This window comes from Pseudopipra pipra, chromosome 6 (genome assembly GCF_036250125.1).
Source record: "Pseudopipra pipra isolate bDixPip1 chromosome 6, bDixPip1.hap1, whole genome shotgun sequence".
Taxonomy (NCBI): Eukaryota; Metazoa; Chordata; class Aves; order Passeriformes; family Pipridae; genus Pseudopipra; species Pseudopipra pipra.
Window position 1 is genome coordinate 35,185,276 of NC_087554.1, and position 16,119 is coordinate 35,201,394.

The window sequence follows — 16,119 nt, forward strand, 5'->3', positions numbered from 1 at the left end:
GCCTCAAAATAAATATGAATTTGGATCTAAAGACAGTTTAAAGTCACAGCCTAGTGAGAACAGCTGAACAGTACTGATTAGGGTAAACATTTTTCTCCCTTGTAAGATGATAAAAAAAAATTCAAATGGGGCCTTATGATCAAATGATTTATTAATCTCTATTATATTATTTAGATCATTGAGAAATGTGTTACTTTAATTATTGATAAATAGAAGGATTTTGTGAGGCGATGGAAAGCCTTTTTAAAAGTCCTTAATATGCAGGCCGATGGGAATTGCTTCCCAGGTGGAAATAGTAGCTTTCATTCACAAAAGAAAGTGCTGCCACTGCAGTGTCTCATGTGAAATTCTTTCTAGAATGCTTCAGTTATGGTGAAAAGCCAGGCTTGCTTTGAATGCAGAAATGCTTCCATAGTTCCGTTACCCTGTAAGAGACTTCAGTCAGACAAAATAACAGAAAATGTTAACTTACAAAACAGACTGTCACAGCTGTAGTTGTTTTTAAAAACTTGTCAGAGATTAACAACTTGATCCAATTCAAAAGGAGTCAAAGACTGCAGAAACATTTGCTTGCTGCTAAAATAGCACCACCATAAAATGTTGTGTACATATTAGTCTTCTAAACATATATTTCTTTTTGACATCATTGTTCCAAAAATCATTTTGTATTCTTTCTATCAGTATCAAAATAGATGAAAAATCTCTCCTTGATACCTTTTTTCTTAACTATACACTTTCAAATCTTAAAGAGCTATATTAGATCCAGGTAATGGCTGTTTCAACTGGTTTGCTATTTTTGGTGTGCTTCACAGAATATTCCTAACTAGGCAGAAGCTAGCTGAATTTACTCCTGTGACACAGAACAGGCAAAAAGAAACCAGGAGGTACGTAAGGAACTATCCTTGTAAATCTAATTGCTTACTTACCAGACTAATTTACCATTAATTCAACAAAATAAAATCTTGAAGCCTGTTTATTTACACCTATACAATACTAATTGCTATTCCTGCATGAAATTTCAGTAATAAGCTATACTCTCCACACTTAGCACTGCTGTTCTGAGCCTCATGAAAATGAGAACTGAGTTTAGAGAGGAGCACGTAGCTGCAGGCAGAAATGAGCAGAAATGTGATGCTTTGCAAGTGATTTGATGGTAAGCTGCACACAGTCTTGAGTTGAGAAGTGTGTTATTCTGAACATCCCTAGAAAAATTAATGGAATCGTGAAAAACTGGAAAATCAGGTAAAGTGCAAAAACTGACATACTTTATTTTACCTCCAACCCACCTAATGACCTCTATGAGGAACAAGCAGGAACAAATGCATCAGTGCCAAATAAATAACCTCAGGTGTCAGGACTGATGATCTTCTCGAGTTACTTCAAGCCATCCCAGTTATTTAGAGTAACAGAGGCAATTGGAGAGGTCCAAAGCACTTCTGAGTACTGCCATGTCAGAACTCTCCCAACAATTTCAATTCCCTCATTAAAGCAATGTCATTATCATGACCTGATTGAAATTTCTCAAACAATGCTCGGCACTGCGGAGAGGATCACATTATCCAAACCCACCTCAGGTTTTTACAAGTCATTAGCTGAGAATGGCAGTTTCAAAAGCAAACAGAAGTCTAAGAAAATGCTTAAAGAAAATGAAAACTTACGAAGTATACAGTAATTATTATTACACAAAGTTAACTTTTTGAGGTAATGTAAAAAAGAGGAGCATCAGAAGCTGCTAAAGGTGCAGTATATCTCATCATTCACTGTATTTATACTTAAGGGTCAGAACCAGTGCTGTAATTTTTATGCTGGGCTTTCTCATGCATATAGATAGCCTCTGGAACTAATATGAGGCTATCCATGTTTTTTCACTTATAATTAAAGGCCATGAATTCTTCTGTAGGGCAAAACTAGTACATTTACTCAGACTTCTTCATAAATTGTCCCAGGATCCTAATTTGATGTACTCCGATGGAAAGTGATTAGGGTCAGAGGACTTAAGCTGTATACTAACACATATTAGATTTAAATAATCCTGTCTCATCTCTTCTGGCTCCTATCCAGATTATTTCAACATGTTTTGCTGAGTGAGTTGGTTTGTAAGGTTTAACCAAGTTTTAACAGCATTTGGTGACATTTTACTAGTGAGCAGACAAACCCCACCAATCTAGGCTTCAAAATTCATCAGTGTTCAATTCTTGTAAGGTTTCACAGGAGACTGAATTTCTCGGAGGAAATTAAGGAAACATGGCTCACCAAACTAGATATTTCAGGCTTTCAAACTATACGTATATTGCAACTCCCTACAGAAGACCGAGATATATCCTTTATTTTCTGTGCACCAGCTATTAATGGTAGCTAGTGCCAAGTGAGAAATTTGCAAAAAGCTTATTAAAGAAGACACCACATGAGTAATGCAGTCTGATTGTTTTCTTTGAATTTTTAACAGCAACCTGACAGGATGTGTCAGGGCTCCTTATCTAGTCCTTGCAGCCTCCCCAGAAGATACGAGGGAAGGGTTTTCCTTCTCTTTCTTTCCCCTCCTTTCTCTATCCATATGTTCCTCACCCATTTGAAAACAGTGCATAAATGTAATTTGAGGGAAATTATGTGTTAATTATGTTAGAAGAAAATAAACTGGAAGAATGTATGAATGGACAGACCACAGAAGCATAATCTATTTTAAATTATCAGCAATAATTTAAAACCTCAACAATACATTTAAATTGGAACTCTGGATTCTATTTTCCCCTTTATTTTTCATGACTCTTTATTCTTGTGACAGTAGACAGTTATAATGCAATTTTCTTTTTCTTGAAGCTCATCCTAGGCCATTTCACTTGACTGAGCCTGCAAACCATTGAAAACCCAAGCTCAGAATTTAACAAGGAATTAACAAGCAACTTGAGAAGCATTTCATAGGATTGGTCCTTGACATAGAGGATGGCCTCTGTGTTGGACACTGTATATTCCTATCACCTCCAGGTACTTCAAGTATTCAGAATAACTGAATGTTATTCCAGAATCCATGAGGAACACCTGCACCCATTTATTTCCTAATAGGATACTATATAGAAATAGTAGCTTTGGAAGAAAGTGAAATGTTTCTTTATTCCAATGGAAAAGGAATGCAAATGTACACAATACAACAGAATTTATATATCAACATGAGAAACTACAGACCAGATAAGAGCTTGAAAATGTGTCTGGGCACAGACTGGTGAAAGGTGAACCAGATTGGAGTAATGCATTTTCAAGGAGCTGAGCTGGCTGCTAAGGTCTCTTGGCATAATGCAGCATCAGAAAAAGAGGCCAGAGGAAGGCATATTTTGTGTTGACTTAAATCCTTAAATACAACTTCTACTAGTGGTGCCATTAGGTAGGAAACTAGCAAAATGCAACCTCTGTTACTGTAAGCATTGAAAACTAAAACAAAGTTCTAGACAGACATTCTGGATAACTCTTTATTTGTTCCACATAGCATGCAACAAATCATATTCAGAGGTAATCAGATCCACATACATGTTTATATAAATGTTTAGAGTTCAATACCCTTCTTAAATAGTAATTTGTCAGAAACATCTAACTTTATGGCTATTTTCAGTACAAGCTGTTATTTTGACAAATCCAGATAAGAGATTCAGGTCTGTTTTCTTATTATACTAACAAGGCTATTTATGTAGAGGAAAAAGAGAGATAACTCATATAAAGAAGGGAAACCTGAGTACAGAGTCAGTCTTTAAAACTGAGATATAATATCAAACTGCATTGGGACAACAGGGAATTCATGAGGTTATGCTTCTTTGCATCTGTAAATAAATAGATATTTAAAAAATATGTTTGATGTTTTTAAACTATGATTCAGCAAAGAAAAAGAGCAGTGTGGTGAGATAAAAAGATGATTTATCCCATGGCCACACTGCTTCAAATTGACCGGAGAAAGTAATCTAATCAGACTTTATTAAACTGATTCTGCAGTACATCCTCGATGCCTGGAAGCATTGTCTGAGCTGGTCTGCAGTCTAATCCTGCTTTAGGAGACTTGCCAACTATTTAGCCATTTTGAAGTAGAAACACAGACACATACATTTAATTATTGCAAACTGTTTTAATTAGAAAAAAATGTGAACTTTTGATGATTCCTGGCTTCTGAGAGAATCTATACATGACAGCAGTATTTAAATAACTCGGAACAAGTTCATCCATTTTATTCAGAGCAAGCTGTAGCAGATATTGTAGACACACAAACCAGCCTAAAGAGCTGCTGCCAGGTTATATAATCTTTGAGCACTCATCCAAGGCATCCCTGAAGTCAAATGCAGAGGGGAGAAGTGCTAAGGGGTTGGTTTTGCTTTAGCCATTTCCCCCATTACGTGACAATCACTGCCCTGCAAGCTGGCAGTATTGACAGTGGCAGTTCCAGACCCATATTGAAAGGGAAGCTCTGTTTGTGTGACAGAGAGCTTCCTAGAGATCACCAGAAAAAGCATGCTCAAAAAGTAAGGGCAGAATTTTGCCAGTCTTTGTGCATGCAGATGTTTAAGTTTCCTCTCCTCATCCTTTGTTTGCTAAGTTCACTCTTAAATAAGTTCCTATGTTTTGTGGTAAAAAGATTACATGGTGAGACCCCGTTTTTTCACTGAGCTGAGTCTCATGATAAACGAAGACATTACATTTCATGGACACTAAATCACTACAAGAAGTACTTCATTTCCTTGGAGTGCTGATTTTGGTTGGAGTAGACTTAATTTTCTTCATGTCAGCTGGTAGGCTGCTATCTTTTGCATTTGTGACCAAAACAGTATTGATAACACAACAGTGTTTTAGCTATTGCTATTCAGTGCTTACACAGCATCAAACACTTTTTGGTTGTGCCAAGCAATAGGGCAAAAGGCAATGGGCAGAAACTGATGCCCAGGAAGTTCCACTTCAACATGAGAAAGAACTTATTTACTGTGCAGTGACCAAGCACCATAACAGATTTCCCAGAGAGGTCATGGAGTCTCCCTCCCTGGAGATATTCAAGAATGTTCTGGACACAGTCCTGGGATAACCCTGCTTCAACAGGGAGGTTGGGCCAGATAACCCACTGTGGTCCCTTCCAACTCGTTCCCTGATTCTGCGATTTTTCACCCTCGCCCAGACAGCAATTAGGCTGGGGGTACACAAGAAGAGGGGACACAGCCATGACAGCTGGCCTCAATTGACAAAAGGAATATTCCATGCCATGTGATGTTGTATTCAGTAATAAGAAGCTGAGGAAAGAAGGAGAAAAGGTGGGAGGGGTTTTCAGTGTTACAGCATTTGTCTTCCCAAGTATGTGTTATGCATGATAGAGCCCTTCTCTCTTGGCTAAACATGGTTAAATAGCTAACATGGCTAAAATGCTAAACAGCTGCCATGGCTAGCATGGCTAAAATGGCTAAACGGCTGCCTGCCAGTGAATTAATTCCTTACTTTGCTTGCATAAACAGATTTTGCTTTCTCTTTTCCTATTAAACTGTCCCTATCTCAACCCCCAGGTGTTCTCAATTTTACGCTTCCAATTCTCCCTCCCATTCCACTGGGGTGAGCAAGCAAGTGCAAGGCTGAGCTGCCAGCCAGGGTTAACCCACAACACTTGAGCACTGTATCTTCTGCTATTTTACTGAGGATGGTCAATTGTGATCTGTGCTGTCTCCCCTGACACAAAAATAGTATAGCACAATTAAAGTTAAAAATCCAAGAAAATCCCCACTTGCTGATCACACCTTTCAAGAAATTGCTCTCTATTTTGCCTGCAGCAATGCCATTGTGCAATATTACAAATCCCACTTAATTAATAAGTTCTGTACTGTTTAATCTATCAGCACACATTGTTCCTCCTGTTATCTCCCTCAGCTGTGTGTTCTCACCCTGCACTCTGGAAGGTCATCTGCTCTGTCCTCTTGTGTTTCCAGCTTGATGAATGCTTTTGCAGAAACTCTTGAATCTACCTACATTTCTTCCTCTCTCTCCTGGGGAATCAATGTGTATAATTCCTCTGATATGTGGAATTAAATATGTAGTATTTAATATGTGGTATTAAATTGTCTTCTATCCTTCTTCTCATCCATCTTCTGTTTGTTCATGACCTTCTGCCCTTCAAGAAACAAATCAGTCATTCTTGTAGAACTGCCAGAGTCTACCAGGACTCAGATGTTGACTTCTCATTACCTTTCTTTCTTACATCAGTCAGATAGGCCTTGTTATATATGTGTACATAGAAATATTCAAGTCTTGATTTTTCAGGGAGAATAGGATGCAGAGTTCTATGGAAAGATCTTTCGCATGTTGCCATAAGGTTTCTGGTAAGACTGTACAGCAGTGCACAAAGACAGTGCATAAATATGAAAACTGACAAAAGTCAGAATAAATGGAGGGATTGGAATCAGCAGCAAAGTGTGTGTTCTTTGTTTTCCAGTGCCAGAATGAAGTAATGAATGCCAGAAAGATACTACATAATGAAAATCAAAGTAAGACCAAAGTAGGATCCACACTATAGCATTAGCATCTACAACTCAGAAACCAATAGTAAAGGCTTTCTAGACTTATTTAGCTTTTCTGAATTTTCCTTCCCAATTACACTTCTCATTCTTTTTCTGTGATTTATCTGCATACTGGTCAAAAAGAGTTTCCAGATTTCTCTTTACCTTTTGTGATGGAGTCTAAATGCTGGTATCCCCCTTACTCTGGCCTTTCTAAGACATGTATAATTATCTCCATTTCTAGTCATGTATACCCAAATCATCCTCTTTTCTAATACTATTACCATTCCACTTCCCATTCTAACTTATTCCACTCACTTATTTCTGTCCACTTCTCACCTCTTTTCACGTTGGAGGTTCCTTCTTTATTCCCATTTTCTTTACAATGTCTTCTGTTGCTACAGGGAAAAAAATAATCTTATATTAGTGAAAATCCTATCTTTAGTCACAGCAGTACAGTACAGTGACAAATGGGACTGCAGTACTGTCCCTCACATGAACCTTGTGAGCCATGCAAAAAGAGCATGTTCAGAGATGTGATGAGAGTGAAAATCCTACATTGAATCAGCTGGTCTTCATAATTCCCATCTATCGTAATCCTAGTGCTGGCAATACTTGTGTTCCCAGAACAGTGCAGCATTATGATGCCTCTCAGTCCTCTTGCTCGTGCATGACATGGGTTGGAAACATTTTTCTCTGCAGTTCCAGCAGTTGCAGTGCTCTAGAAGAGTCATTGGTAGAAGTGAAGAGAGGACAGGAACAGCAATGCATATTACACAGTAAATCTTGAAGACATGCTGGTTTCGGCCTCTAATATTCTTACTTGGATAATCTGGCCAATGACAATGTGCTTCCACCATGGTCAATGATGTCTATCATTTCAGTCATATCTATTTTGTTTTGAAGAGCTTTGTAAATCTTTTCCCCTCCATATGTCTGCAAAACATAAGGATTAGAATAGCTTGATCACCAAAGAAAAAACAGAAAATAAGCAAAGAATTTTAAGTTTCTCAAACTTTTACTAATTACTGACTATTTTATATGCCTTTCAAAAGTAAAGCATAAAAAGGCAAGTTTAGAACATTGTCAGTGAGCACTGAAAATTACCTGTCAGGTTTTAGCTGCTCTCTGACCCTTCAAACTGCAAGACATGCAAACCCAATATTTCTAACCTGTTCGTTTAAAATTCCTAGGTTTTGTTTGTGCAGTGCTAATCCAGTTATTTTATTTGCTTATTTTTCTTGTATGATGGCCTTGCATTTGGAAGGCTGCCTGAGGAAAGATGCCTGAAGGAAAAGAGGGAAACCAGACAGTTATAAAAATATCTTGCATTATTTTCACAGCATAAAATGTACAGGCATGATGGCAGGTCTCCCACCTTTGATCACTGGAGCTGTACAGGAGACCACATCAGTAATGCCCTGGTGTGATCTTTTGTAAGATGTAGATAGTACCATGCTGTGATATTTACGGCATTCTGCACTGTGTTTAGTGGCAGATCTGCTGACAACAGCAAATCTATTCCTGGCCTTAGAGAGTGGAATTCTGCCTACTCACTCTTTCCTCTCTCTGCGTTGTCTTCCTCTTGTCACATATGTTACATTTAGACAAAAAAGAACTTTGAACCTGAGTGGAATCTGAGCGCTTTCAGATTTCTGAGTATAGGGTAGATTTGAATTCTTATGTTAGAAGTAACCCTTCTGATTTTAGTATTGGGCGGTGTACAGAACCATATGGGACCTAATTTTTATCTGTATTAGCATGCAGCCAAGAACTCACAGCCAATCTGAAAAAACCTAGAACAAGCTGAGAAAAATAGTATGACAAGCAGAAAAATAATGAAAGACTTACACCAAAGAGAATAGAAACCTCTCAAACTGATCACTTTGATCTTGAAAGTTTTTATAAGATTGCAGAAAAACTGAACACTAATTCCGAATTTTTTCTATAGTAGCAAATTTTATCCACTGAAAATTAAGTGTAATTTCTAAACTAGTTGTTCATCTCTGATGAAGAGAAATGGATGGACAGTTAATTCTGCAAGTCTCAAGCAACCAGCTTTTTGAAGTGGAATGAATGGCTTACCAAAGGCTCCTTTGTCTCTCCATCAACTGCAGACAACTACTTTAGCCTAGACATATGATGTTTATATGTCCCAATGTTTTTATTTAACCCAGTGTTCTCAGCCTTTGTGTAAGTTTTATATGCAAAAAACACAGAGCAGTGTACTGTTATGAACCCCACCTTATAGCTATCCCATGTGTCATGTTTTTTGCATGACTTTTCTCTACCAGGAGAGGTTAAGGTGGAGATCAATTTTAAGTTGTTTTTTTCATGATTCCCTTAAAAATAGAGAAAAAATGTTTGCAAAATCTGTGAGTAAATGGGGATTGGCTAAATAATATTAATTAAAAATGAAAATAACATATTAAAATATTTTCAAGCACTGTTTATACAAATATCAAATACCCTCTTTTTAAAAATTCAGTGCTCTAAGTCTTTGGGCGTATCTAAACTAAAAATATCGCTTTCTTTGTACAAATGGAAGAGATAAATTGAAACCAACATGAAGAGATAAAAATAGAATAAATTCTTCTCAGCTTCATAGCTGGGATTTTACCATATTATCATTCTTGTCTATCACCAGATTAGTAAATTAACAGACATTAATAATTCCCAAAGCAGTAATACCTCTACTCCATGTGTAACACTCACTAAAAGTGCATTTGGGCCTCCCCAGTCAAGAAGAAAGATTGAACCAACACAGCACTTCAAATGTTGGGAAGGGCTGGACACCTTTTTTCCCCCAGTATCAAAAACATCTCAAAAATGCCTTTAGTAGCAATCACTATCCCCATTAGTACTTCGGCACATCTGAAGCAGCTGAAGTACATAACCAGTAGTTTGCATAGCAGTCAGCTTTTAGCTATGAGGAGCTTCAGTTACCACATTTTCCCCTTCCACAAGGCACGAGGATACAACACATTTGTGGCAGAGTAATGCGAGCACTCTCTCCCTCTGCATTGCATGGATGGCTGAGCCCATCATCACTCAGACAAGAGTGTATGCAGGTGGAGAAAACTGAGCCTGGACCTTTCAGTCCTTTGAGTCATCAGAGAATGAGAAATTCTTAACTTTTACAGTTTTTCTGATGGCTGGAAAACTTTTCTACTTGGGATGTTTAAATCCTTGGATGGGCAGTCTATAAATTATTGTCAGATAGTTTGTCAGTCAATATTTATTCCCAGTTTCTGATATAAAATTGGGAAGAAAACATGTATTTGTCAAAATCTTCAAAATGTCGATAACATCCATGTAATATCAAACCTTCGTACAGGTGTTTATGCAGTTAGGCCCAGGGTAAGATGCAGTTTGTTTTTGAGTATCTACTGAATATATCAATGCCCCAAATCCTCCACACTAACATGACAACTGAGAAATAATTGCTTCCTCCTTTGGATTCACTGACCACAGACTGAACTTCAATTTTCCACAGTATTTTGCTTTGTGATTCAGTTTATAGTGTCTTAAGCACCCTGTGGCACCACTATGATTCATTGTCTAGCTACACTCAGAAACAGTCCATCTCACCATGCCAGTCTTTAAACAACTATTAGCGTCCATATAAGAAATGTACCTCAAAAGCTGGAGATCCTTCCTCCTTGAAACACCTCCCTTCCAGGATGATACAATTTTTGAAATGTCTGCTTTCCAAAATGTTTGTACTATACACCTTTTTACAGCACTTAACCTTGAAGTTCAGCAGGCTTGATATGGTACCCTTCTACAAACTACAGAAGAACAGAAAATTTCATGAAACATTTTTCATAACCTACAAGTGATGTTGTCCAGTAGTCAATAATTGCACCCACATGGTGTTCTGATAGTCTTGAAGATGCCATAGGCAGAAATTATGCTGTGTGCTTTCAAATGTATGAATGAACCTTGGCTAGTTGCACAATCTTGACAAATCAGGGAAAACGCGGTGAAAATTGTGTGTTATATTTCAAGCATCCCTCAACTTTTATGATCATTAAGGTGCATTTATCAGCCATGAACTGCAAACAGTGAAGTAGATTATACTCTACAGTCTATTTACCACTTCATACTTGTGTTTCAAAACAGCTGAAATAGATTTCAACTAGGCAGAACTTTCTGCCTTGCATATTTTGTGTATGTGCACACATTGGATACCATTGTGCTTCCTAGTATAAGCAGTTGGTGTCATACTCTTATGAGATGTCATAACAATTTTTTTTTAAAAGCACTGGTAATTTAGATATCAGTGTCTGAAGGGGTCAATTCTGTTCTCATGTCTGCTTCATATGTGAGTGTCAACTTATTTCAAATTTTCAAAATTTCTATTAAAGATAATGCTTGTATAAATCTGGCAATGTGAAAACAAATATGGCAAAAAAGTTACACAAAAACTAGTAGTCTTTTGACTAAAAAAAGTGCATATGATGGGTGTATTATACAATTTGTGTACAGAAGTGACTATTGTCAAGGTTTGGCCTCACCTTGAATAATGTGTACAGTTTTGGGCACCACAATATAAGAAAGATATTAAGCTATTGGAGAGTGTCCAAAGGTGGGCAAAGAAGATGGTGAAGGGCCTTGAGGGGAAGCGGTATGAGGAACAGCCAAGGGCACTTGATTTGTTCAGCCTGGAGGAGACTGAGAGGAGACCTCATACCAGTCGGTTTATAACTTCCTCACAAGAGGACGAGGAGGGGCAGGCAGCGATCTCTTCTCTGTGATGACCAGTGACAGGACCTGAGGAAATGGCCTGAAGTTGTATCACGGGAGGTTTAGGTTGGATATTAGAAAGAGATTCTTCACTCAGAGGGTGGTTGGGCACTGGAACAGGCTCCCCATGGAAGCGATCACAGCACCAAGCCTGGCAGAGTTCAAGAATAGTGTTTGGATGATGCTCTCATGCACATGGGAATGGTCCTGTACAGGGCCAGGAGTTGGACTCAATGATGGTTGTAGGTCCCTTCCAACTTGGCATATTCTGTGATTCTGTGATCTTGTCAACATCATGATATTGCCAGAAGGTGTTTTGGATCCAAATCAATAAGATATCCTTTCCTCTGATTACTCACGTGACATAAAATTGCACACCATTATGTACACAATAATTCAGTGCACTGAGATTCCATTACCATTTTTTGGCTGCACTTACATAGCAGGGTGACTGGCTACTACTGCTGCTTCTGTTGCGAACCATATGGACTGTGGAAAACATTGGATTATACTGCACCTCTTGTCTTCCCTGACCATTCAAGTTTCCTTTTAAAGGAAGGGAGGATGTGGGAGGCATGGTAGGCATACAGGTATCATTCTGTTATAGAGCCATTTGCCATATAGCTGGATTGCAGACAGTGGTTTGCCTGTGAGGACACTGAGGAAAGCAATTTATCTTAAGAATGAGCTCAGGTCAGACTTTTTTAAATGGCCACTATCAGGCATCTCAAAAGTGTGTGATTGCCTTGTCCTTCTGCACAGACTTGACTGAGTAATAAACGATTCCTTAGATAACAAGAATTTACCTACAGGCTCCATAGGATTCCTATATTTAGCTATATACAATGGCAGTAAAGGAACATACTGTATTTTCCTTCTGCTCCAGTTAGTGTTAAGTGTTATAAAAATTAACAGATACAGACTGCTATATTCCTTGCACCAAAATCTTTGTGGAATGTGACATCACCTTGTGCCTTGTAACTAGTGAGACATTTTTTTCCTCATGTACTTTGTTTCTAAATAAAGCAACAACAATTTTGTCCTCCTCCCTTTTGTCTCTGGTTTCTAATGCTGTGATATTAATAAGGAGTGACATGTTTAAAGCCTTTCTTTATACTGGTGGAGAATATTTTTGCAATATATACAGTGTAGTGCTTCAAGCTGAGGACATTTTTATGGTGATTTTATGGTGTAAGGCAAGAGAAGGTTTTCCTCACAAAAATAATTAGTCAAACCAGTAGATCATTATAGTAAATTAAGAGAGATAAATTATTTTTATGGACATTTCAAGCAATGTAATTCATTTAACTGCCCTCTACCCGAAGCACAGTGAAAAAGAAGCCTGCCTGATCCATGCACTATTTAACTTGGCCAGACCATAGGATTATCTTCAGGCTCAGAGTGGGAATCAGAGGAAGAAAAAATGTTTCTGCTCTGATAGCAACAGCTGTTATATCTTAATAAAGAGTTAAATGCTACTGACCCACCTTCTTCATTTTGCCCTTCCTTGGGATTCTCTTCAATCTGAAGGTCAGTAAATTCGTTAATTATCCAGTGATGATTTCCTGAGGCCTCCCATGCATATTAGGGGCTGCTATTTGCTATTAGGAGTGGCACAAAAACAAAATGAGTTTCAGACTCCTCCTCCACAGTTCTGAGACAGACCCTGCTCTATTTTTCTCTGTAAGACCTGTTATTTTTTAGCATCTTCCTCATGAACTTTGACACCAAGAGACTTCAAGCAGCAGATTCCCAATGTTTCTTTCCCCCAATCTCGTCAAGTGAGAAGATGTACAGTGTTTGTTGCAAGAAAATGAACAGTTGAGTCAAGTCAGTGGACAGCAAATCCAGTAACTATCCACACAGCTGATGAACAAGGTTATATCTTCAGTCCTCTATGCTGAAGGAAGCAAAGCAAACACTTTTTGGAGTGAAAAGAGGAGATAAAGCTATATCCCGTCCTAAACTAATCCAATCCTAGAACCTGGACTGTGTACTTAGTAATAAAGAAATGCTAATGTTCAAAAGAATAGCAAAAGTAAAACAGTCCCTGTGCACGGGTGATCTTCTACTTTGCACTTTCCAGTGGCATTCCTCAGGGACATAATTGCACCTTTTGATTTAAAAATGAAGGCACGTAATCTCCATCTCATTAGTAATCATATGCTTTTTGATCATGTGGAAAAGAACATCATCATTCTATGCTGCAGAAGGAGACCAGCATTAAAAATAGTGACACTAGTGGCTTGCTTTTCTGTATTTAGTTTTCTTATATTCTCTTCAGCTTTCCAAAGTTGTTTTTGTAGAACTGAACTTGTGCTCATTTTTTCGAATAATCTGGTTAAGAAGATATATCATTAGTTGTGCAATATTTTCATGCATTTACTTCTAGAATCGATGCTTATTAATAATCAGAAAGTTCTTTGCTAGGTCCACTTTGGAAAATACATCAATATCCTACTGACCAGAAACACTTGTGGGTTGCCGACTTGCTATTCTGGATTTTTATTTCGCCTTAAAAAACTGAGATTGTCTGTGCTGTTTAAAAACATATGGTCTTACAAAGAGGCTAAACGCTGTGGAGCAATGGAGATTTTTCCCACAGCTGTTGAATAACTGGGTGTTATTTTAGCATGTTATTTTGACCTTTCATGTTTCCTAGTCTAGCTCTGTAGGAAAAGTGAGAGTGTTCTAGCATGATCTCATTCTTGAATCCATTCTTAATTCTATAAGATGTCAAATCATCTTTTCTAAAATAAAATTTTCCTCTGTGAGTTGAAAGTGAAGGCTCTGTATGAAACAGCTTGTTCCTTTCCTGTAAGTTTTTCTTCCCTATCTGGCATACTGAATTTTCACAGAAAAATTTGATATTAGAGTACACAAAATTATTTGGCCTTTAGGTGGTGTTTTTATTTTTTCTACGAAAGCACTTTCCTGCCTAATAAAAATCTGAATTGTAATATTTAGGACTACACAGACTACACAGACCTTTTTTTCTTCTTCCAGAGTACACAGAAGCATCCTTCAATATGTGTTGTCCATTAGACTGGCTTGGAACAAATGAATGAGAAGAGATTCTATGTTTGTTTGTGCTGAAGTTGCCCCATTTCCAAAATACTCTGTGCAAATATTGCATGGTATGCACATCACAATGTAAAAGTATTCCTGAAAAAAATTAGATTTTCACAGAATTCAGAATAATTGATTTTTCGTGGTTTTTTTGGGTGATAAGGCATACAGTTATGACTGAGCAGTCCTGAGCTGATTTTTTTATCCATTCATTTACTTCATCTGTCCAGTGTTTTCCTACAGTATCATATTGACACAGAAGGAAAGAAAACAGATTTTCAAACCTCTTCACTCAAAATAAGTCTCAATCCATTTTCTGCTCAGCCTGCATTTGTCCTTGGGATTGCCCTGACCCAGATGTAGCACCTTACACTCCTTTTCTTGAGTTGTGGCATGTTCTTTTTTTGTATATCATTAAGGTTGTAGCTGGGAAGGATGCTGAAACTGAAACCATACACCAATGAAAGCTCAACACAAACAATATTTATTACCAAGAGGTGGCCAACAAAATGAAAAATCTGAGAGAGAGAAAGGAGAAGAAAAAATAAGCCCTCAGTACAACTCCCCCAGTCACCCAGGTGTTGCTTATGAAGTTATCTTATGGACCCAGAATGCCTAGAATTACCCATAGCAGAAGCTGCGTTCTCAGAGTGTCGGCAGGCTCACAAGATAGCGGGCGTCCTCAAAGGCAATGTTGTCCTTTGATGTGAAGCTTGTGTTTCACCCAGCATGAGCTATCTGCTTATTATCCAAATTGCTGGTACGTCTACCTGGGCAGGTGTGGCCAGCACTGCCCAGATAGAGGCTCTCAGTCCCTCCCCCCATTACGTAAGTGGTGCCCCTTCTGCACATGCGTGGGTACTTTGGAATTTCCCCACGCTTGCACGCTATACCTCAGGGGGTCTTTCCTAAATGAGTCTTGGGGCGTACCTCATCACTCTCCTCTTCACTTTCATCTTCAAATGCCCTTGGAGGGCCATCAGCCAATAGTAAGATACCAATTAAGTATAGTTTATACAAGATTCTCCCTTCTAGGACAAAGTTCTAGTCTATCAGTGTTTGTTTTCTCATAACTTGGCAGGAAAAAAACAAACTTTCACAAGTGGCTGGGTCAACCAAAGACCAAAAAAAAATAGCAGCATCTAATTAAGCACGAATACAAAGATATACAGAGAAGCTTGGATGTTTTATTTTTTTGTTTTTTTCCAAAGGATTTTGTCACTGGAATCTTTAGGAATGTGGAGTCTTTTACTCCACTTTCTTATAACATTGTACAGAAAAAATTCTGGACATGAAGTGAAGCAACCAGTTATTAACAAATATTTAATAGGCCCTTTTGGAATAGAAGCCTTTATAAATGTGAATTTTCTCAGCTTTTTCTCTTTCTTATTATTTTTGTTACTGCTTCTGCTATCACCCCTAAATTTTTCTAGGATTGTGAGGACCTGAAAATGTAGCATACAATTCTGTAGTACTGAAAGTATACTTTATTTTCAAATATGAAAATGCAAGTTTTCTCTCATTATGGTTACTAATATTAAAAACCTTTCTTTAGGCCATTACTCAAAAAAAAAAAAACAAAACTTAGAGAAAATTAATGATAGGAAATAAAATTTCAGTGCAGCCAGACGAACTCAGGAGAACAACAAAGCTAGTGAAGGGTCTACAGGATAAGTAGTGAGGAGTGGCTGAGGGAACTGGGACTGTTTAACCCAGAGAAAAGAAGTCTCGGGGAGACCTTGTTACTCTCTACAACTCCCTGAAAGGAGGTTATGGCAAGGTGGGAGTCTGTCTCTGC

General features: G+C 38.0%; 1 long non-coding RNA gene across 1 annotated transcript; it reads right to left on the minus strand.

Annotated features, from left to right (window-relative positions):
- Positions 1 to 3,595: 3,595 nt before the first annotated feature.
- Positions 3,596 to 7,951, minus strand: LOC135416792 (uncharacterized). The gene is made up of 3 exons (XR_010431727.1): positions 7,882 to 7,951; positions 7,676 to 7,789; positions 3,596 to 7,439 (listed from the first exon to the last, which is right to left on the minus strand). It is a non-coding gene; the product is annotated as an uncharacterized LOC135416792 (long non-coding RNA).
- Positions 7,952 to 16,119: the final 8,168 nt, after the last annotated feature.